Source organism: Heterocephalus glaber, unplaced genomic scaffold (assembly GCF_053883595.1).
Source record: "Heterocephalus glaber isolate CG9 unplaced genomic scaffold, H.glaber_assembly_v1.0 deba00001479, whole genome shotgun sequence".
Lineage (NCBI taxonomy): Eukaryota > Metazoa > Chordata > Mammalia > Rodentia > Bathyergidae > Heterocephalus > Heterocephalus glaber.
Window position 1 is genome coordinate 7,504,193 of NW_028258316.1, and position 21,443 is coordinate 7,525,635.

Genomic DNA, 21,443 nt, shown 5'->3' on the forward strand with positions numbered 1-21,443 from the left:
TTCCCCTCCCTATGTACAGAAGCTTTGTTTCATTTTTTCCTTCTATTTTCACTTTTTTCTTGTCCCTTCCTTCCTTTCTCCCTCACATCTCCTTGTTCCCCTTCCCAGTTGAACATTTTCTTCCCATTTCCCAACATCCATTACACATCTCAGTCCTCTTTTCCACTTTCAGTTTCTCACATCAGAGAAACAATGTGGTATTTAAACATGTGTGTCCTGATTTATTTCACTTAAGAGTATGGTCTCAAGATCTATCCATTTAGCTATAAATGTCTGAAGCACATCCTTCTTTATGGCAGAGCAGTATTCCATTGTATTAAAAAACCCACATCTTTATCCACTCGTCAGTTGATGGGCAATTGGGCTGTTTCCAAGATTTACCTATCACAAACTGTGCTGCTATAAACATGGGTGTGCATATATTACTGTGGTATGATGCTTTTAATTCTTTCAGGAAGATACCAAGAAGAGGTACAGCTGGGTCAAATGGAACCTCTAGTTTTGTTTTTTGAGAAACCTCCACACTGATTTCCACAGTGGTTGCACCAGTCTGCACTCCCACCAACAGTGGAGAAGAGGACTGGTTATTTTTGTAAATAAAGTTTTATTGGAACATAGGCACACCCATTCATTGAGGCTCTGTGGCTGTTTTTGTGCTCTAATAGCAGAGCTAAGTAGTTTTTTGGTACCGGGGATCAAACTTGGGACCTTGCACTTGCCAGGCAGGCAGGGGAACCACTGAGCTAAATCCCTGACCCAGAGCTAAGTAGTTTTTAACAGGTGTCTGGCCCACAAAGCCAAAAGTATTTATTTTCTGGCTTTTATACAGAAAAAGCCTGCCTATTTCTGGGTTAGGAGATGATTTCAGACTCTGGGGAAGAATTACCAATCCCAGGTCTAACCCAATACCTAGAATAGACTCTTGGAGGGAGAGCTGTAAGGCTATGCAACTTAAACTGCACGTGATGGTGTACACATGTAATCCCAACACTGAGGAGGCTGAGGCAGGAGATTGCAGCTACACAGTGGGTTTATAGAATGAGAACATGACCACCCTAGAATACATAGTGAGACCCTGTCAAAAAATAAAATAAAATAAAGACGATGCAGTTTAAATCAGCTCTGGGAGTGAATCCCATCCTTCCTGAAAGCTGAGAACTCTGAGTCCCAGATTGCAAGACAAACTCGGCAGAAATCCAGGTGCTACTCTAAAGAAGTCTGACTCTCGGGGAGTCTCTGCCAAGCAACTGGGAAGTCCTGAGGGCAGGGATACCACTGAGGCAAGAATGGCCTTTATTCCGGAGGGGCCTCAGCCCTCCGGGGCACAGTTACATTCTCATCAGCATTTAGTAATAATAAAAAAACAGTGATTGTTGGACCCCCACTCTGTCCAGTGTCATTAACCCCTTACAACAGCCCCAGGAAGAAGGTGATCATAGTGTTCTCGGTTTGCAGGTGAGGACACTAAGGATCAGAGAGGTTAAACAATTTACCTAGGGCTGGCGTAGTGGTGCATGCCTATAATCCCAGCACATGGGAGGCTGAGGTAGGAGGACTGTGAGTTCAAGCTTAGGGTGGGCAATTTAGTGATTTAATGAGACTCAGTCTCAAAATAAAAATGGGTAAGGATATAACTCAGTGCAAAAGCCTGGGTTCAGTCCCCAGTACTGAAAAGAAAAAAAAAAAAAAAAACGTGAGCCAGAAGGTATTTGTCCACTCTGCCTCAAATCTTTGTGGTCTTGCTTTCATTAAGCCTAAAACCAGCAGATGACTAATAATGACCTCTACTTGACAGTGGTGTGCAAGGGAACAATAGCTACCATCCTCAAGCGTGAACTCTGTGTACACAGTGTCCTAGGATCTGATCAATGCTTAATGCTTAATCTTGATTAACCCGGGTGGCTTACTGGGATGCCTAGGAGATTAGTAAAATTCATTCTGGGTGTGTCAGAGTGGGTCCTGGGAGTGTGACCTTGGACCTTGCAGACTATATCAGCTCCCTGTTCCTTCCTCTCTGGCTTTTTTTCTTTTTCTTTCTTTTTTGCAACAAGGTCTCCCTATGTAGCCTAGCCTAGCCTGAAACTCATGGTGATCCTCCTGCCTCAGCCTACCAAGTGCTGGAATTACAAACATGTACACTATGCCCAGGCCAATGAGAATTTTTTTTTTTTTTGTACCAGGGATTGAATTCAGGACCTTGTGCTTTTGAGGCAGGCAGCAGAACCACTGAGCTAAATCCCTGGCCCAAAAGTCTAATTTAATTTGGTTTTTTGGGGGTTTTTTTGTTGTTTTTTTTTTCTTGGTACCGGGGATTGAACTCAGGTCCTTGCACTTGCAAGGCAGGCAGTGGAACCACCTAGCTAAATCCCCGGCCCGAAAATGGGAATTTTTGACAATGCTGGAACCAGAGGGTGGCAGGGCACAGGTCCTAGGAAACATCTAGCCTGTGATCACTGTGACCAAGGAGGAAATGCCAGCTTCCCAGGGATCCTTTTCCCATGGGACAGCAGCAGGGGAGGGTCAGCCGTGTCTGGTCCTGCAGGTGGGGATGTCATGCACTGTGAGATCAGCCCTCAGGAAGAAAGGCTCCTGTGGTTTTATGGATTGGGGACAGAGGAACAAGAACCAAAAGGGCCAGGAGTGGAAAAGTACTGGGAGTAAAGCCTCCTCAAGACTCCCCCATTTCCAGCCTTGGTGCCGAACGCCTGTGATCAGCACTGAAGAGGCTGAGGCAGGAGGATTGCCACAAGTTCCAGGGCTACATAGTGAGTTCAAGGCCAGCCTGTACTATGTAATGAGATTCTTTCTTCAACAAAAGACAAAAAATCCTTCTCTAATAAAGTTAGCAGGTTGATGCTTGTAGACGCTTGTAGATGGCGGCTTCACACAGTGCTGGGCACAGAGTAGGTGCTCCATGCAAAGAGCAGCCTATCTCAAGCCTCTTGCTGTGTAACAATGACCTGAAACTCAGGGACTGAAGCTACCACCATTGTTCCTGATTTTCATTGTGATCAAGGATGGGGGTAACAGCTGGTCTACTTCCCAGAGTCATGTGCCTGTCAGGTGGGAAATCTTCCCAAGGTCTTTCTGTCCCCCAGGACAAGTTCCAGACAATCAAGGGGCCTCAGGACAGTCACCCCAAGCCTTTTGGTCACAGGTGACCAGCCCAACTTGGGCTGATGCCTGCAGAGGGCTGCTCAGTGCTCCCAGCCCAAGGCTGTGCCTGAAGGTGCTGCCTCTATGTCTCTACAAAGCTGCCACCTCCTCTGCCCACCTTGTCCCCAGCCAACTCCTGGGCAGCATCGGGCTCAGCTTGGCCTTGCTGACCACCCACTTTTGGGCCCCTCACCCTGAGCTGCTGATTCCCAGTTGATTTCCAGACTTGTCCACATTCCCCCCAGCTGCAGCCCAGCCTGGCTCCGGCAGTGGCACCTTCACTTCAGTCCCCTCCTAGTTCCACCCTTCACATCCAGTAGTTCTTCTTCCTTTTCATTTTTCCTAGAGACTAAATTCAGGGCCTTCACACTGAGCTACATCCCCCGCCCTTTTTTGTTTTGTTTTGTTTATTTGAGACAGAGTCTCAATATGTCACTAAATTGTCCAGGCTGGTTACAAGCTTGTGATTCTCCTGCCTCAGCCTCCAGGTGTGCACCACCATGCCTGGCTCTCACATCCAATGGTTCAGGAGGCCTCCTGCAGGTTCTCAACACACACTCCCTGCCTCTGCTCCAATCCTCCATTCTCTCCCACTCTGTCACCCACAGCAGTCTCCTCCCCAGCCTCTTTGCCTCCAGACCCTTCTTTAAAAAAAAAAAGATCTTGCTTTATTTTTATTTTTTTGGTACCGGAGATCGAACTCGGGACCTTGCGCTTGCAAGGCAGGCAGTGGCACCACTGAGCTCAATCCCCAGCCCTAGACCCTTCTTTTTTGTTGTTATTTGTCTTTGTTTGAGACAGGTTCTCACTACGGACCCCTAGCTGGCCGGGACTCTGTGTAGTCCAGGCTGGCTTGGAACTCACTATCCTCCACCTCAGCCTCCTGAGTGCTGGGACTACGGACACGCACCACCACAACTGGTGCCTGCAGACACTTTTCTTTTTCTTTTCCTTTTTTTATTTTGATGTTTGAGACAGGGTCTCACTATGTAGTTCAGGCTGGCCTTGAACTCACTAAGTAGCCCAGGCAGTCAACAAACTCGTGGCGATCCTCCTGTCTCAGCCTCCGGAGTGCTGGGATTACAGGCATGCACCACCATCCCGGGCCTCGTTTTTTTGTTTTTTTGAGACAGGGTCCCACTCTGCACTGACGTAGTCCAGGCTGGCCTCGAACTCGAGGCGATCCTCTTTCCTCAGCCTCCCGAATGCTAGAATTAAGGCGAGTGCCGCCACCCACAGGGCAATGCCTCCTGTTCGTAAGCGGCAGACCCAGGAGTCACCTGGCTTCAGCCTCCCTTGTGACTCAACCTCCCGTGAGAGCCTGAGCATGCGTGCTGTGACCTTGGAGGAACCCAACCTACCGCTGGGCTGTGGTTCCCTTCCGTCGAGCCTCTGCATGAAGGCTGCTGAGAGCTAACCGTGGGATGAGTGAGGGAGATACGTGGAATGGAGCACAGGAGTCCACACGGCCCGGCCCTGAAGGATGCAAAGAGGCCGGCAGGGGCGCTTCTGGGCACGCGCATGCGCACCGAAGTTTTCCAAGCATTCTGCCAATCCTTAGGCATCCTGTCACTGCCCGCGGCCTAGAGCAGCTCGGGAGAGGCGCGTGGCTCAGTAAAGAGTCCCTTGCGCCCCCTGCAGGAGGCCGGCTCAGAATTAGAGCTGGGGTTAAGGAAGGTCAAGAATGTAGGCCAGCCCTGCCTGACTGACCCTTTTTACAAAAAAAGCCAGTTTAAACTTGTTGACTGCTAAGTAGTCTAAACCTTCAGGCCAAACAAAACAACCCCCGGGGCTAGATTCAATCATAGAAGTGGCTTAACTCAACCCCCTGGGGGCCAGTGTCAGGCCCCCTGAGAGGAGCTAGAAGTAGGCAGCCCTGGCAGAGTCAGGAGGCTGGAGCAGACCCCTTTCCTTTGCATCTTCCCTCTCCCTCCTTAAGGCATGTGGCTGTCCTACCTAGAATGACCCCTAGGTAGGAAGATGCCCTTTCTTTGGGTTTTTGTTTTGTTTTGTTTTGCTTTGTCGTTGTTATCATTATTGTTGACACAGGGTCCTGCTGTAAAGTCCAGGCTGGCCTTGAATTCACTATGTAGACCAGGCTGGCTTGGAACTCACAGCGATCCTCCTGCCTCAGCCTCTCGAGTGCTGGTATAGGTGTGCACCACCACACCTGGCTGTCAGATGCCTCTTCCTTGGCCCTGGCTGGTGTGACTCGTGGGGAGTACCTAGGCTGGGCTCTTGGCGCTGTTCTGGGCTGAGACATTGTGACCCAGGTTGACAGTGACACTTATATTCAACTGCCCATCAGGAATCAGTACAGAGGGGACAGGCCACTGCAAGGGCCCCCTAGGGCTGAGGCCACGGAGGCCTCTAGCAGGGTACTGTTTGGGTGGGAGATTGGGCCAAAAGGCATCCCTGATCTGTTTTTCTTTTTTCCCTTCCTTCTTCCCTCCCTGACCCCCTATTTCTCTTTCTTTTTAAATTTTTTCCCCACTTCTCTTTTTCAGTACTGGGATTGAACCCAAGGCCATCACACTGAGCTACATCTCCAGCCCTTTTTTATATTTATTTTTTATAGGAGCTACTTTACTTTTTTTTTTTTTTTTTGGTACCGGGGATCGAACTCCGGACCTTATGCTTGAAGCAGGCGGCGGAACCACTGAGCTAAATCCCCGGCCCTACTTTTTACTTTTTTTTTTTTTTTTTTTTTTTTTTTTGATACAAGGTGTTGCTAAATTCCTCAGACTGGGCTCTAACTTGTGACCCTCCTGCCTCGGTCTCCCAGAGTGCTGGGATCGCAGGTGTGCACCACCACAACCAGCTCTTGTTACTTTGTCTCAATTTCCCAAACTGGTCTCAAACCTGGGTCCTTCTGCTTGCTTCCTGAGTAACTGGGATTACGAGCGTGCGCCACCTTCTGGCTGTTATGGTTGCCTGCTCAACAAACAGCTCCCCTGGGCTGTGATCTCTGCTCGGTTTTGGAGCCCCGCCTCCAGCCAACTTGGTGCAGGCCAGGTGCAGGAGGACAGCCCAGTTCTGCTTCAGGAACAAGGGTGCGACCCAGGACTGCTCTCTAAGAGTGACATATTGAACCATGGGAAGACCTGAAGCAACCCTCCAGCGTGACTTGCTTTTATTTATTTTGGTTTTTTGAGACGAGGGTCTCGCTAAACCGTCCAGGCTGGCCTCGGATTCGCGGCGATCCTCCCAGTGCTGGGTTTATGGGTGTGTACACCACGCCTGGCTTGTACTTGCTTTTAGGTACTTGCCTTTATCAGTAATTTTAGAAGTCGTGCAGCCGCTGCTAACCCTGCTGATGCATGGTCTCTATAGAAACGGTTTCTAACCCATTTCCTGCTTAGGAAAAGGTGCAGGTCGCCACCAACGCGCAGTTAATTTTCACCAAGGGAGACAGAGTTTCACTATGTCTTTCAGGCTGGCCTTGAACTTCCAGCGATCCTCCTGCCTCTGCCTCCTGAATGCTCCTTTAGGACTAAGGTATATGTCCCCACGCCCAACAGGAAATGGGTTTTAAGTAATTTTTGAGGAACTGTAAGGCTGTTTTTTGTTTAAAAGTTGAAACGCTCCCACCTTTCACTTGGACCGGCACAGCTATCTGACATCAGAGGACCCAAACTCCGCCCTCTGAACACGCTGGTGCCCCCCACCCCCATTTTCTGAACCTGCGTCCTCTGTAGAGCCACGGGCTTTGACTACGCATGTGCAGAACACCCGGCGTCCGCCTCCCTGCCCCCAATAACCATTCTCCGCACCGCAGGTCTCCCAGTCTCCTTCTCCCACGAGTACCCAAACCCCTATCCTCATGGTGTGGATTTGAGGCCCCAGCTCTTCCCTCCTCTCGTCTGGTGGCCTCTAGAACGAACTCTACATCCAGGGGTCGGCGCACTGGGTACAGGGACCCAGGAGCCTGGATCTTTTTTTTTTTTCCCTGGTATGAGGATCGAACTCAGGACCCTGCTTTTGCCAGGCAAGCGCGGCACCACTGAGCTGCAAGCCCAGTCTTGTAGTTCTTTTCTTGATCAAAGCAGGTATCTGTCATTAGCAGCTGAGAGCCCTACTGCATTCTGCCACCCTAAGGATCTGTGATTCAGATTTTAGCACAAAATATCACTGGGTATTTACCTAGACTTGTTGTTTCTCGAGTTATAACCCAAGGAATACTTGCTTTAGGACCGACCAGGTTGGGACATTCCTGGCCTCCACCTCTGTTTGTTTGGTTGGTTTTGAGACAGTCTCAATGTGTAGTTCAGGCTGGCCTTAAACTCACTATAGAGCCCAGGCTGGGCTCTAACTCAAGGTGATCCTCCTGCCTCAGCCTCCTGAGCACTGCACACCATGCCCCACCGTGGCCCTCATCTTGGAACTAGAACAGGACTCTGACAGGGCAAGCTGGGGAGTTGAAGATTAACCAGGCTCCTGCAGCTCTGTTGCAATGCTCCCTCCCCTCCCTCCTCTGGGCACCTGGCATTGGATGAGTCATCAGGTCCAAATTGGGTCAGTGGTTCTTTCTCTGAAGTGTGGAACTGGATCCAGAGTTCAGCTCAGTCTCTGTGTCGGGTTGGAACTTCCTGCCCTTCACACACCAGGATACAGGAAAGGCTGCTGGAGAGGAGCGAACAGAAGGGGGGGGCGGTGCTGGGACTGTTCTGCAGGCGACCGTGACCCCATGAGCTTCCCAGGTCCCGTTCCTAATGCCCGAGAGACCCCCATATTTTTCTAACCCTTTCCCCTTTGGTGGTAACTAAGTGGAGTGTGGTGGCACATGCCTGTAATCCCAGCACTGGGGAGGCTGAGGCAGGAGAATCACTGAGTTTGAGCCCAACCTGGACTACATAGGGAGTTCGAGGCTAGCCTGAACTACTCAGCGAGACCCTGTCTCAAAAAACAGAAAGAAAAGAAAAGAAAAACAAAAGAGGGCCAGGGATTTAGCTCAGTGGTTCTGCCGCCTGCCTCGCAAGCATAAGGTCCTGAGTTCGATCCCCAGTACCAACCCCCCAAAAACACCCAAAAAGAAATAAAGAAAAAAAACCCCACAAACAAAACAAAAAACCTTTTTCTCTTTGATGGTAACTGAGGTGATTTTGGTTACTTGGAAACAAAATACACTGAGCTAAAATGTAGTTTATGGGCCAGGGATTTAGCTCAGTGGTTTTGCTGCCTGCTTCGCAAGCACAAGGACCCGAGTTCAATCGCCAGTACCAAAAATAAATAAATAAATAGAATTTGTAAAATGTAGTTTATTTCTCAAGGTGTCTTCCATCAGGATGGACCCTGGTGTTGACATAAGTAAAGGGGACAGGAGGATGTTTCTGTTGTTGTGCTTCTCAAACTTTGGCCTGCACTGAAATGACAAACTGTTTAAAACACTGGGTCCTGGACCTATGTAGGGAAGATGGGGTCACTGAATGGATGTGTTGGGACCCAGTTATCTAAATTTTTTTTTTGTTTTTTGTTTTGTTTTTTGAGACAGGGTCCCACCATGCAGCCCAGGCTGGCCTCGAACTCACCATGATCCTCCTGCCTCAGCCTCCCAAGTGCTGGGATTACATGCATGTGCCACAATGCCAGGCTCATATTTACTAATTGGCTGCTGTTGTTGGAGACAGGGCTTCACTAGGAGGTTCAGGCTGGCCTCCAACTTGCTGTATAGCACCCAAGATGGCCTTGAACCTTTGATCCTTTTGCCTCAGCTTCCTGGGTGCTGAGATTATCCGTGTGCACTACCATGCCCAGCTACATTTATATAGCTAATAAATTTATATTGTATTTAATTGATGAGTGTGTATGTATAGCTGAAGCCGTCACTATGATTAAGACAACGAGGTCATCATGGGACTCTCCACAACCTGTTCTCAGTGCCCTTTAGAACCCCCCCACACACACACTGGTTGCCTCCCCTGTTGGCCCCAGGTGCCTCCTGCTCTGCTTTCTGTCCTTGTACATTAAATTCCATTTTCCAGAATTGGACATAAATAAAGTTATGCAGTGCATACTCTTTGTCTGGCTCCCCCCTTTCCTATCTGATTATTTTGTGATGCATTTATGTCGTGTGGGTATTAACAGTTCATCCCTTCATTGCCTAATGGGATACAGTACAATTCATTTTCTACACACACACACACACACACACACACACACACACACACACGAGTCTATGTAGCCCAGGCTGGTCTCAAATTCATGCCGATCCTCCCTGCCTCAGCAACCTGTCATGCCCAGATTAATTGGCATTTTTCTTGGGTTTTTTTTTGGGGGGGTACCAGGGATCGAACTTGGGACCTTGTGCTTTCGAGGCAGGTGGCAGAACCACTGAGCTAAATCCCCAGCCAAATTGGCATTTTTCTTAAGACAAATGGCCAGAGCATCCTTTTCTTGTGCTTGTTTGCCATCTGTAATTTTCTTTGATAGAATGTCTATTCCGCTTAAATTGTCTTCAGATTCAGAGTCAAGCATGCTTTTCATGTCTAGACAAGAGCCCTCCATCATATCTTTTTTGCAAATTAGCTCCCAATATGTGCTCACATTCCCCGTTTCCTAACAAGCTCTTCCTATTAACACTCATTGAGTCTGAGGACCTCTCTTCAATGAAATCGATCATTAAAACAGGCAGGAGGCCAAGGCGGGGTACACCTGTAGTCCCAGTACTCAGGAGGCCGAGGCAAGAAGAATGTGTCCAGGCCAGCCTGGGCAAGCAAAACCTTCTTCAAAATAAATACGTATTTTAAAAGTTAAAATAATAAATAAAACAGTGGCAAGGGGAGCTTGCCTCTCACACCGGCACAGATTAAATCAGGGCCTGCCAGCAATGATGACAGAGTGGGAGAGGTTTCTTTTCATACCCCTAGAAGGAGCGGATCTTCATACAAAATTGCAGGAGGACTGTGCTGATGGTGCATTTAAAAAATCTTTAAATTCTTGTTCTTTTGACTCAGCAAGTTCAATTCTAGGAAATAAATAAACAAGTAATGTGAGCAATGAGCTAACTGGCCATAATGGTGCAAACCTGTAATCCTAGCACTAAGAGGAGGCTGAAGCAGGATGATTAATTGGAATCCAGTCTGGGAAACTTAGTGACTTAGCAAAATGCTGTCTCAAAATATAAATTATAATAATAAAGGGCTGGGAGTGGAACTCAGAGCAAATCCCTAGTTCTTTTTTTTTTTTTTTTTGGTACGGGGAATCGAACTCGGGACCTTGTGCCGCAGGTGGTGCCACCACTGAGCTAAATCCCCGGCCCTCAATCCCTAGTTCTGAGAAAAGAAAAGCCATTGAGCTAACTGTCCTGATCTTCATTCTTCGTGCTGGGGTGGGGGGCCTCAGGCACCCGCTTGGCTGGCTGGCTGGCCTTGGGACCCTGGAACTCTGTCCTGATGCGCAGCGGGATTGGGACTCAGAGGTCTGGGACTCAGAGGTCGCCCCGTGGATGGAGCAGGGTGGGTGGAGCGCCAGGGTTCGGGTCTCACGGGCTGCCACTCTGTCCCCGCCCAGCAGTGGGAGGGGCCAGGACTCGGGCTCTAACCAGCCCCCTCCGGTGTAGCCTAGGAGCCAGGGCAGCAGGCTGACGCGGCTTCCTGGAACCTGAGCAAGGACAGCCCTTTGCTCGCCAAGCACCATTGGTTTCCCTGGGTCTCCAAAAGGTGCCGGCTGGAGCTGAGTGTGCAGGGAGAGCCGGGAGCCTGGAGACCTGGGTTGGAGATTAGACATTGCCTGGCTGTGCCCTTTTCTTGCCTGGTCCCTGTTTCCTCAGCGGATGGATGAAGCAGGTGGACCAGAGCCAGTTCCCCCTGCCACACCCCCAAAGCAGGAATTTGAAAGCAAGGGTGCTGGAACCAGCCAGACCCGAGTCTGAGTTATAGCCTCATGGCTTTAGTGATTTGGCTGTTATTTCCCCACCACCACCCCTTGGTATTGGGGATCGAACTCAGGACTTTGCACTTGCGAGTCACGCGGCGGCACCACTGAGCTAAATCCCTGACCCTTGGCATGGTATTTTCATACTTGTTTCTTTCTTCACACTCCAGCCACACTGGCCACCTGTCCATGCAGGGGCCCTCCTAAATTCCTCCCTCTAGCCCCAGGCCCTTTACATGTGCTCCTACATCTGCCAAGAGGCTGTTGTACTTCTCTCCTGAGCTAATGCCTCTTCATTCATCCCCGCTCCTGTGCTACTTCCTCAGGGGAAAGGCTAGGCATTGAATGTGTTCACCAAAAGCTCATGTGTTAGAAACTTCATTTTCAAGCTGGGCATGGTGGCGCACACCTGTAATCCCAGCTACTCAGGCAACTGGGGCAGGAGGAACACAAGATCAATGTGAGGGGCCAGGAATGTAGCTCAGTGGTGCCATGGGCAGCCTCCCAAGCACAAGGTCCTGAGTTCAAGCCCTGGTACCAAAACAAAACAAAACAAAACAAAACTCAATGTGAAGGCCCTGGGCTCAATCCCCAGTACAAAAAGGAAAAAAAGAAAAGTGCAGCTCAGGCTGGCTTGGAACTCCTGGCAATCCTCCTGCCTCAGGCTCCCAAGTTCGGGGAGTATAGGTGTGCACCACCACGTCCAGCTTCATCCATTCTAAAACATGCTCACGCCCCCCCCCACACACACATTAACATCTCTGAAAAGTGCACAATGTAAGATCCCAGGGGCCAGCTAGCAAGTGAGACCTGCTCCTCAGTGCCTGCAGATGTGTGTCACAGCCTGACTCTTGGCGGGTGACAGTGGAGCACACTGAAGGACAGTGCCGCCCTGGAAGTCTGGAAGACATGGATCACAACGTGGGTGGAAAATCACAGACCTCAAACCTGGGATGAAAGAGATCTGGAAGTCAGACTGCAAGTGCAGAATTTCAGGAATATGATCATCACATTATTTTGATCACAGTTTCCTTTGATATTGTGACATGATTTTTAAAATATCTGTCCAACAAGGCCAGAGATTTAGCTCAGTGGTTCCGCCGCCTGCCTCGCAAGCGAAAGATCCTGAGCTCAATCTCCGGTACCAAAAAAAAAAAAAAAAAATCTGTCCAACTAAGTTTAAAAGAGCATCTTCAGCTAGGTATGGTGGTACATTCCTGTAACCCAAGAACTCTGGGAGGCTGAGACAGGAGGATGGAAAGTTTGAGCCCAGCCTCAACAACTTAGAGACTTCATGAGACCTTGTCTCAAAATAAATTTTTTTTTTATTTTTTTGCCACTGGGGATCAAACGCTGGACCTTTCGAGCTCCAGGCAGGAGGCAGAACCACTGAGCTAAATCCCTGGCCCCTCAAAATAAACTTTAAACACCTGCCCTGAAAGCACAAGGACCTGAGTTCGATCCCCAGTACCGAATAAATAAATAAATAAACTTTAAAAAGCTGAGGATGTAGCTCAGAGCAAAGGTTGAGGGTTCAATCCCCACTGTTGCAAAAATAAATTAATAAATAAATGGGCTGGGGATTTAGCTCAGTGGTTTTGCCGCCTGCTGCGCAAGTGCAAGGACCTGCATTCTATCCCCGGTACCAAAAAAACCACAAAAAACCAATAAATAAATATAAATAAATAAAAGACCACTTTCAATAAATATGAAGTAAAAATTTGGGGTTTTGTTTGTTTGTTTGTTTGAGACAGTCTCACTATGTAGTCCAGGCTGGCTTTGAACTCAAGGGATTTTCCTGCCTCAGCCTCCTGAATACTGGGATTATAGGCATGCATCACCCCATCTGGCAAAAATTCTAGTTGATAAAGGATGGTGTCATCTTTAATTGGTAGTGGTTTTTGTTGTTGGTTTTGTTTTGTTTAGTTTTGTTTGTGGTACTGGAGATTGAACCCAGGTCCTTCATGCTGAGCTACATCCCAGGCCATTTGATTTTGAGGCAGGGTCTTGCTAAGTTACAAAATTGCTCAGGGTAGGCTCAAATTTGCAGCCCTCCTGCCTCGGCCTCCCAGAGCGGTGGGATTATGGGAGCACGCCACCATTCCCGAGTCTCTTCCTTTCTTCTCTCGCTTTTCACAGGGCTGGAGATGGAATCCAGGGCCTCACAGTGCTTGGCCGGTGCTATCCCACTGAGCTGCATCCCCAGCCACCGCCCCCCTCTCAGGCCTTTTCTCCTTTTTAGGGCATGAAAACGAACGATGCATCTTTCAAATAAAGGCGTGTTAGCTTTGATTCAATACTGCAGCGTCGTTTCTATTCTTCGGGTTGCTGCGGGGCTCTGGGGCGTGACCCAAGAGGGGCACTGGGTTCTGGCCTGGCATGCGGAAGGCGCCGCGTGGCCTGTGGGTCTCTGTGTGTGCTGCAGGTGGCGCTGTTTTACCGCAGCCCGAGTTCTAGACCGAGCGGTGGCCGGGAATGTCCAGCTCTGGCCTGAAGGGGACATGGCCCATTCTTCCAGTCGGTCTGGCTCCGAGCCGGTTCCCCGCAGAGACAGATCAGGAGTAGAAGTCAGGGCTGATAGACATCATCAAAAATCTAAAATGTGCAGGGGCTGGGGATTTAGCTCAGTGGTTTCAGCGCCTGCTGCGCAAGCGCAAATACCCGAGTTCCATCCCCGGTACCCCCCCCACACACACAAAAAAATCTAAAATGTGCGGGCTGGGGGTGTAGCTCAGGCCCCGGGTTCCAGCACAGGTACTGAAAAAAAAATTGAGGTATAAAAAAACACAAAGAAGTGCACGCCTGTAATCCCAGTACTCAGGAGGCTGAGGCAGGAGGGTTGCTTCTAGTTTGAGGCCAGCCTGGGCTATATAGTGAGTTCAAGGCTGATCTGAACTACACAGCGAGACCCTGTCTCAAAAAACCAAAACAAAAAAAAAAGAAAACGAAATGTAAAAATCTGAAATGAGACTAGCCCTAATCACATACTTACTTCCAGAGAAAATGGGGAGAAGAGGGGATGAGGGAGATGCAAAGAGGTAAATCCTCCTGTATAGTGACATTAAACAGGGCGGAGCAGATAGAGCAGGTGGTAGATAATGGCTAAAACCGATCTATCAAAAATGTATCCAAAGAGCAATACCTACTTGGATATGGGGTGCCAGTAATCCTAGTTACTTGGGAGACTGAAGCAGGAGGATTGCAAATTTAAGGCCACCCAGGGGCAAGAGATCTCAAGTAAAAATTTAAAAAGACATGGCAGCATGAGCTTATTGCTTGGAAATATGAGATGTGAAAGCGCTAGGAAAAAAAATCTCAAGACGCCAAAAGCGGTTGCTGCTGGGAGGGGGGTGGGCAGACAGGAAACCACCGCTGCTATCTGCTGCTCCTGCAAGTTCCGCAAGGAGCCCATACTTTGTCCACTCTGAGCCCCATTTCCTCCCAAGCTAACAGCTCCCTCCAACCCTGGGGTGCATCTTTCTTCATTCTGTGTGCACCTGAAAACTGTAGTCAATGTCAGCAGTGCTGCAGGAACAGTGCCTCCTACAAGTGGTGGGGTTTTGTACAGTACTGGGCAGGGCCTTTGCACTGAGCTACATCTTCAGTCCTTTTTAAATTTTTTATTTTGAGATAAGGTCCTGCTAAATGGCCCAAACTTCGACCCTCCTGCCTCAGCCCCTCAGAGTGCTAGGATTGAAGATGTGTGTGCCATGGTGCCCAGCCTGGTGATGTCTTAGGGTCACTGGAGGTGGCATTATTTTGTTTTGGTTTGGTTTTTTCTGGTACCGGGGATCAAACTCAGGACCCTGCGCTTGCAAGGCAGGCAGAGGAACCACTGAGCCAAACCCCCGGCCCCAAGTGGCATTATTTTGATAAAATAAAAACTACTTTAAAGGAAAACTTGAGCTAACTGGAAGAGTTTCTGTGCATTGTGCTCCTGTTGGTCAAACTCGGTAAAAGTTCTCATTTAGGGTTTTTCAAATGTTTGTTGTTGTTTTTGTTTTTTGGTACCAGGGATCAAACTTAGGACCTTGTGCTTTTGAGGCAGGTGCAGTGCCACTGAACTAAATCCCCGTCCCTGTTTGTTTGTGTCTTTGTTTGAGGCAGGGTCTTGCTATGCAGTTCAGGATGCTCTTAAACTCACGGCGATTCTCCTGCTTCAGCCTCCAGAGAGTTAGGATTAAAGATGTTCATCACTGCACCTGGTTTCCCATTTAGTATGGTGAGCAACTTTGATTATTGAAGTTTTGATTTGAGGAAATGTGCTCAGAGAGGTTAAGTAACTTCTGGATGTCACCCAGCTGGCAAAGGATAGATTCAGAGCCCAGGGGCCACCTGGCTGCCAAAGGTGAGGCTGCTTTGACTGGTTTGGGAAATCTCGAGTTTCGGTCCCCTTTCTCTCTGAGAACCAGGGGTTTGCTCGACATCACACAGCGGGACTAACACAGGCCAACCCCACACACCCAGAGTCCCTCTCGTGGGCCAGGACCCCTGAGGTCAGCCTGGCACCGAGCCACCCCTGAGAGGGCGGCTTGGGGTCCTAACTGGGGCCGCCAGAGTGGAGGGACTTGGGGCCAGGGCCTGGCTAGGAGATGTGCTTGCTCCCCTCACCTGACCGTGTCCGCTCAGGACAGCTTGGGCCAGGGCTGCCCATGGCAGTGCCTCTGGCACACTGTGGTGTAAAGGGTAAAGCTGCTTGCTGCAGCTCTCCATGGGCTGTGCTTCCTTTTTCTCTGTTGTTGTTGTGCTGGGGATTGAAGCCAGGGCCTTTGCCCTGAGCTACATCTCCAGCCTTATTTATTTATTTATTTATTTATTTATTTATTTATTTATTTATTTAGAGACAGGTTCTCCCTAAGTCTAAGTTGCCCAGGCTGGGCTTGACCTTGAAATCCTCCTGTCTCAGCCTCCCAGAGCGCTAGGATCACAGGCATGTGCCACCACCCCAGCTCTGCCTCTTCTTTGGCAAAGAATTGTGCCCACCTCCAAACTTGCAAGAGAGCCCTGTCACCCTTTACCCAGTACCATCTCACCAGCCCAAACCATGTGTGTGGTAGGTTCTACTAAGAGGCCCAGAGAGGTCAAGCTAGGCCTTCAGAGTCACACAGCCAGAATGGGCCAGGAATTTACCTCAGTGGTTCCGGCGCCTGCCTCGCAAGCGCAAGGTCCCGAGTTCGATCCCCAGTACCAAAAAAAACAACACACACACAGAGTCGCACAGCCAGGAGCCTCTGTGAATCCAGACCCCGAGCACTAATCCTTGAGCCCACCGCCTCTCCCTTACAGGGAAGCCCACACCTGTGTCCAGTTCTGCCTAGGATGTGGATCCCAGGTACAGGGCCGTGGGGAGCCCATCTCTCACCAAGGCCCCGCCTCCTGTCTTGCCTGTGTCTCTGTACCCTCACATTCTGTGTCACAGACCAGGGCAGCTTCAGCTGGGTGTGGTCGGGTCACTCACCCTCCTGTGGCGTTGGCAGTTTCCACGCCTCCTGCAGTGTTGCTCCTTCCTCTGCTGTCTAATAGGAAGGAGAAAAAGGCCAACCCCAGGGCTCACGTGGGGTTTGTGTTATTTTTGGTCTGTGTTATTTTTTGGTACCGGGGATTGAACTCTGGACCTCGAGCTTGCCAGGCAGGTGCAGTGCAGCTCAGCTACATCCCCGGCCCCACTTGTGGGGCCTTGGCAGGTGAAGCATGTGGGTGGCAATCTGGAGAGGGCCTGGAAGTCAACGACATGGCCGAGACTCAAGTTCTGTCACTGAGGAGACTCTTCACCTCTCCGAGCCTCAGTTCCCCCATGTTGTGTGCAGCCCACCTTCCATTTTGCTGAAGCAGGAACAAGTGTGAAGCTGGGTCACTGTGGTTCATGGTCATTTTTTGTTCTGAACCCAGGGCCTTTGCACTGAGCTACATCCCAGTCCTTTTTTATTTTATTTTTAACTTTGAGACAAGGTCTTGCTAAGTCATGAAATTGTACAGCCTGGGCTCGAACTTGCCGTTCTCCCACCTCAGCCTGCGAGTGGCCTGGCTCTCATGGCCATCTTCACTCCTCGGCTCTGTCAACCCTCTTCCACTGCCGAAAAGGCCCATCCAGGGTGAAGAGAAATGGTATACTCCGGGCTCCACCCGAAGTCCTGCAGCCTGGACCCTGGACCCTGGACCCTGGACCCTGGGAGCCCTTTCCACACTGTAGCAGTGCTGTCTATCACTGTGCCTGCCTGTGACTTCTCTTTCTTTCTTTCTTTCTTTCTTTCTTTTTTCAGTACTGGAGACTGAACTCAGGGCCTTTGCACTGAGCTATATCCCAACCCTTTTCTTTTGGACAGCTAGATTGCTAAGTTGCCTAGGCAGGACTTAAAGTTGTGATCCTCCTGCCTCAGCCTGCCAGAGTGCTGAAACTACACACTGAGATTAGACTGTAAAAGACTGCAGCTTCCACTCTGTCAGTACGCTGGGGGAAGCAACTGCTACGCCAGGAGGACGGGTAGACAGCAAGGGACAGAGGCCTGGAAGAGCCAAGGAGCTAGCCTGAAGCAATGCCCACCTCCAGAGGCCTCAGCCCCATGCTACCTCCTGAGACCCCCTAAGCCGCACCAGCCTGGAGGCTGCTCTGCACCCTTGCACCTCAGAAGCAGTGACAAGGTCATGCAATTCATAGGAAATCCTCTAAAAATTATTTTTTGAGACAGAATTTTTTTCATAGATTGCTCGCTATGTAGTTCAGCCTGCCTTTGAACTCATGGCAACCCTCCTGCCTCAGTCTCCGGAGTGTTGGGATAACAGGTATGTATCACCACCCCTGGCTGAAACCCTGTAAAATGTGGCCTCATTTCCCAGGCTCAGTCTTCTTCACCCCTCATTCAGCCGTTAACTCTTCCTGCAAATGGCGCTCTTATGTCCCAATAGTCACAAATCATGTTTTTGCATTTTTCTAGGGTCTGAGCTTTAAAAAAAAATTATTATTTAGTACGTACATTTTTAAAATCACAGAGACTGGGTGAGCCACAGACTGGGAGAAAGTGTTTGAAAATGATTTTATTTGACAGAGTGTTGATGTACAAGATATATAAATAATTCCTAAAACTCAACCACAAAAAGGAGAACTCCCTGTAATACCAGCTACTAGGATCCCAAGTTTGAGGCCAGCCTGGGCAACTTACCAAGATTTCATCTCAAAAACAAAGCAGGGTGAGGAGGGAGATGTAGCTCAGTGGTTAAGCACTGGCAAAGCATGAGCCAGGCCCTGGGTTCCATCCCTAGCCCTGCAAAAGTAAAAAGAGAGACACTCCCCCCAAAAAGGGGCAATAGATTTTCACAGCCACTTCAAAGGAGACGTGATGCAAATGATTGCTTAGGAAATGGAAAACTGTGTTTTATCTGTTCTCATTAGAAATATAAATCAGAATCAGAATGAGGCCAGGTGTGGTGGCATGTGCCTATAATTCCAGCACTTGGTAGGCAGAGGCAGGAGGATCACCACCAGGTTTGAGGGCAGCTTGGGCTACATAGTGAGACTCTGTCTCAAAAAAAAAAAAAAAAGAGAAGAAAGAAAAGAGAAACACTGATTGGCATAGGAAAGGACTTTATGAACAAAACCTCAGTAGCAGGGGAACTAGCACAATGAAACAACTGGGATATCATCTTATTAAAAAGCTTTTGCACTGCAAGAGAAACCACCAACAGAGGTAAGAGACAACCTAAAATGTGGGAAAAAATTTTTGCCAGCTGTTCCTCAGACAAAGGTCTACTATCTAGAATATATAAAGACGGGAAAAAAATCAGACCCCCCCCAAATATAAAGACCCAATTAAAAAATGGACATCTGAAATGGACACATTTCTCAGACAAAGAAGTAAAAGCAGCAAATAAACATATAAAAAAATGTTCAACATCATTGGTCATTCAAGAGATGCAGATGAAAACAACACTGAGATTCTACCTCGCCCCAGAAAGAATGGCTGTTATTAAGACATCAACCAATAACAAATGCTGGCGGGGGTGTGGGGAGAAAGAAACCCTTCTCCATTGTTGGTGGGAGTGCAGACTGGTGCAACCACTGTGGAAATCAGTATGGCGATACCTCAAAGAATTAGGATTGGAAGTCCCATTTGACCCAGCTATTCCTCTACTGGGGATCTTCCTAAAAGAATTAAAAGAATCAGGGCACCAGGATTAAGCTCAGCAGTGCCACCGCCTGCCTCACAAGTGCAAGGGCCTGAGTTTGATCCTCAGTACCAAAAAAAAAAAAAAAAAAAAAGAATTAAAAGAATCATACCACAGGGATATATGTGCACCCATGTTTACAGTGATACAGTTCATAATAGCTAAAGCTTGGAAACAGCCCAAGTCCCCATCAACTGGAGACTGGATAAGGAAGATTTTTTTTTAATAAAATGGAGTACTACTCAGCCATAAAGAATGAGAAACTAGAGACATTTATAGCTAAGTGGATGCACATTGAGGCCATACTCTTCCTTTTTTTTTTTTTTTGCTGCTCGGATAATGGATTTATTGAACTTAACAACCTTAACTCTGCCCTGGTATATAACAGGTGTTCTTCTAAGTGCTTACCATTGAGTTAATGAAAAAGAATACACCCGACTGTTACGGAGCTTACAATCTAGCATGGAGAAGAAGGGACATATGGAGCCACTAACTTTATAAACTTGAATAAGCAGGCAGAGATGAACAATGGTATGGACAAATGAAAATCGGCCAGAAAGCATAAGCGGGACTGAAACTTGAAGGGTAGGCGATTCTCCCCGTTTCCGTGCTGGCCCCGCCACCTGTTAAGCCTTCCAACTCTGCACATTACTTGAGAGCCTTAAGTCCCTCCCAGCATCGAGTCTGCTTCTGGACAGGGAAAAGAAGGAATTTAACTGAATGGCAGTGGTTTTTGTTCTTACAATCAAGAGCCAGCTTTAGCATGTTTTTGAATTAATAAGGTACTTCCCTAGAGCTGGCTCATTCTCCCAAGGGAACTACCTAGTGTGTTTACAAGAAAATTTATATTTAACATATTGTTTAAGCTCACTAAGCAAAGCTTTTCCACTGAACCAGGCACTTGACTGCCCATAGAAGTAAGGACAAACAGAAAATGAAAGGCTGGGTTATTAACACCTGTGAGCCATAGAACACCTGCGGGTTGGGGCGGGGGATTTAGCTCAGTGGTTCTGGCGCCTGCCTCGAAAGCGCAAGGTCCCGAGTTCGATCCCTGGTACCAAAAAAAAAAAAAAAACAATTGGTTATGTAGAACAACAAACAATGCTGGAAAAAACACCTGTGGGTCATAGAAACTGCCTTCCACAAATAGCAGAACTGAGTACTCTCCACTACGACCACGTTGACGACATCATATCGTTGAGGTACATAACCAGCAGGGAGTTTCAGTGAATCCAAGGTGAAAAAGATTTTGTTGTCATCACCCCATGTCTTCCATGGACACTAGTAATGCTGACCTCATCCACATACCTAGAGTTCATGGGCTTCACTGAGTTTGCTTTGATGTGGGATGTGCCTGGCTCCATGGAATACACAACCTCCAACCAGTTACCCTTGTAAGGCACAAAACCTTCACAAACAGTATCTAGGCAGAAGGAAATTCCTTTATTAATATAGACAGTATCCTCCATTACAGAGGCAACACAACCAATTAGAACTTTTGTTCCAGGATCTGATGGTCCACAATCATCAAAATGATCACCAATAGCCTCCACTTTGATTGCTTTCAATCCAAAAGATGTTTTATCTTCTTCTACAACTGCAAAAATTTTGCATCCGACTTTTGAGAGGTACGTTGCCAATCACAACAGTGCTGAAGTAGATGGACTCATCAATCAAGCCATAATGGGGGGGTGGGGCACTGGGGATTTAGCTCAGTGGTTTTGCCCCCTGCTGTGCAAGCACAAGGACCCGAGATGGATCCCGGGTACCAAAAAAACAAACAAACAAACAAACCCATAATCAACACATACTCTTGTGACAGCTCCCAGTACAGTTCTCATCCTGACAGCACCTTCTTCGGGGTCCGGCCGCCTCCTCTGGAAGAAGGCCAAAGCCCGGCTCAGAAGCCTCATCGTGTTGCTGTCCACGGGCTCGGACAACACCTCACCACACAGAAGGAGCACAAAGCTTTCCCTGTCGGGACACCACCGTTGCCAGAAGGTGCTTTCCAAGGCCATACTCTTAAGTGAGATAAACAGGACGCACGTGTACATACCAACTAGTTTCTCTCGTGTGAAAAACTAAAAGTGTAAATAGGAATCAAAATGTATAATTGATATTATGAAATAGGAAGAAAATGTTTAAAGGAGCCGGGGAAGTGGGAGGGGAAGGGGAAAGGAAAGAAGGGAAAAGAAAAAAATATGAGAAAAGGAAAAACATGAAAACAAAGTTTTTGTAAATAGGGAAGGGAGGAG

General features: G+C 48.4%; 1 pseudogene; it reads right to left on the minus strand.

Moving 5' to 3' along the window:
* Positions 1-17,697: 17,697 nt before the first annotated feature.
* LOC101706129 (cancer/testis antigen 55 pseudogene) lies at positions 17,698-21,101 on the minus strand (annotated as a pseudogene).
* Positions 21,102-21,443: the final 342 nt, after the last annotated feature.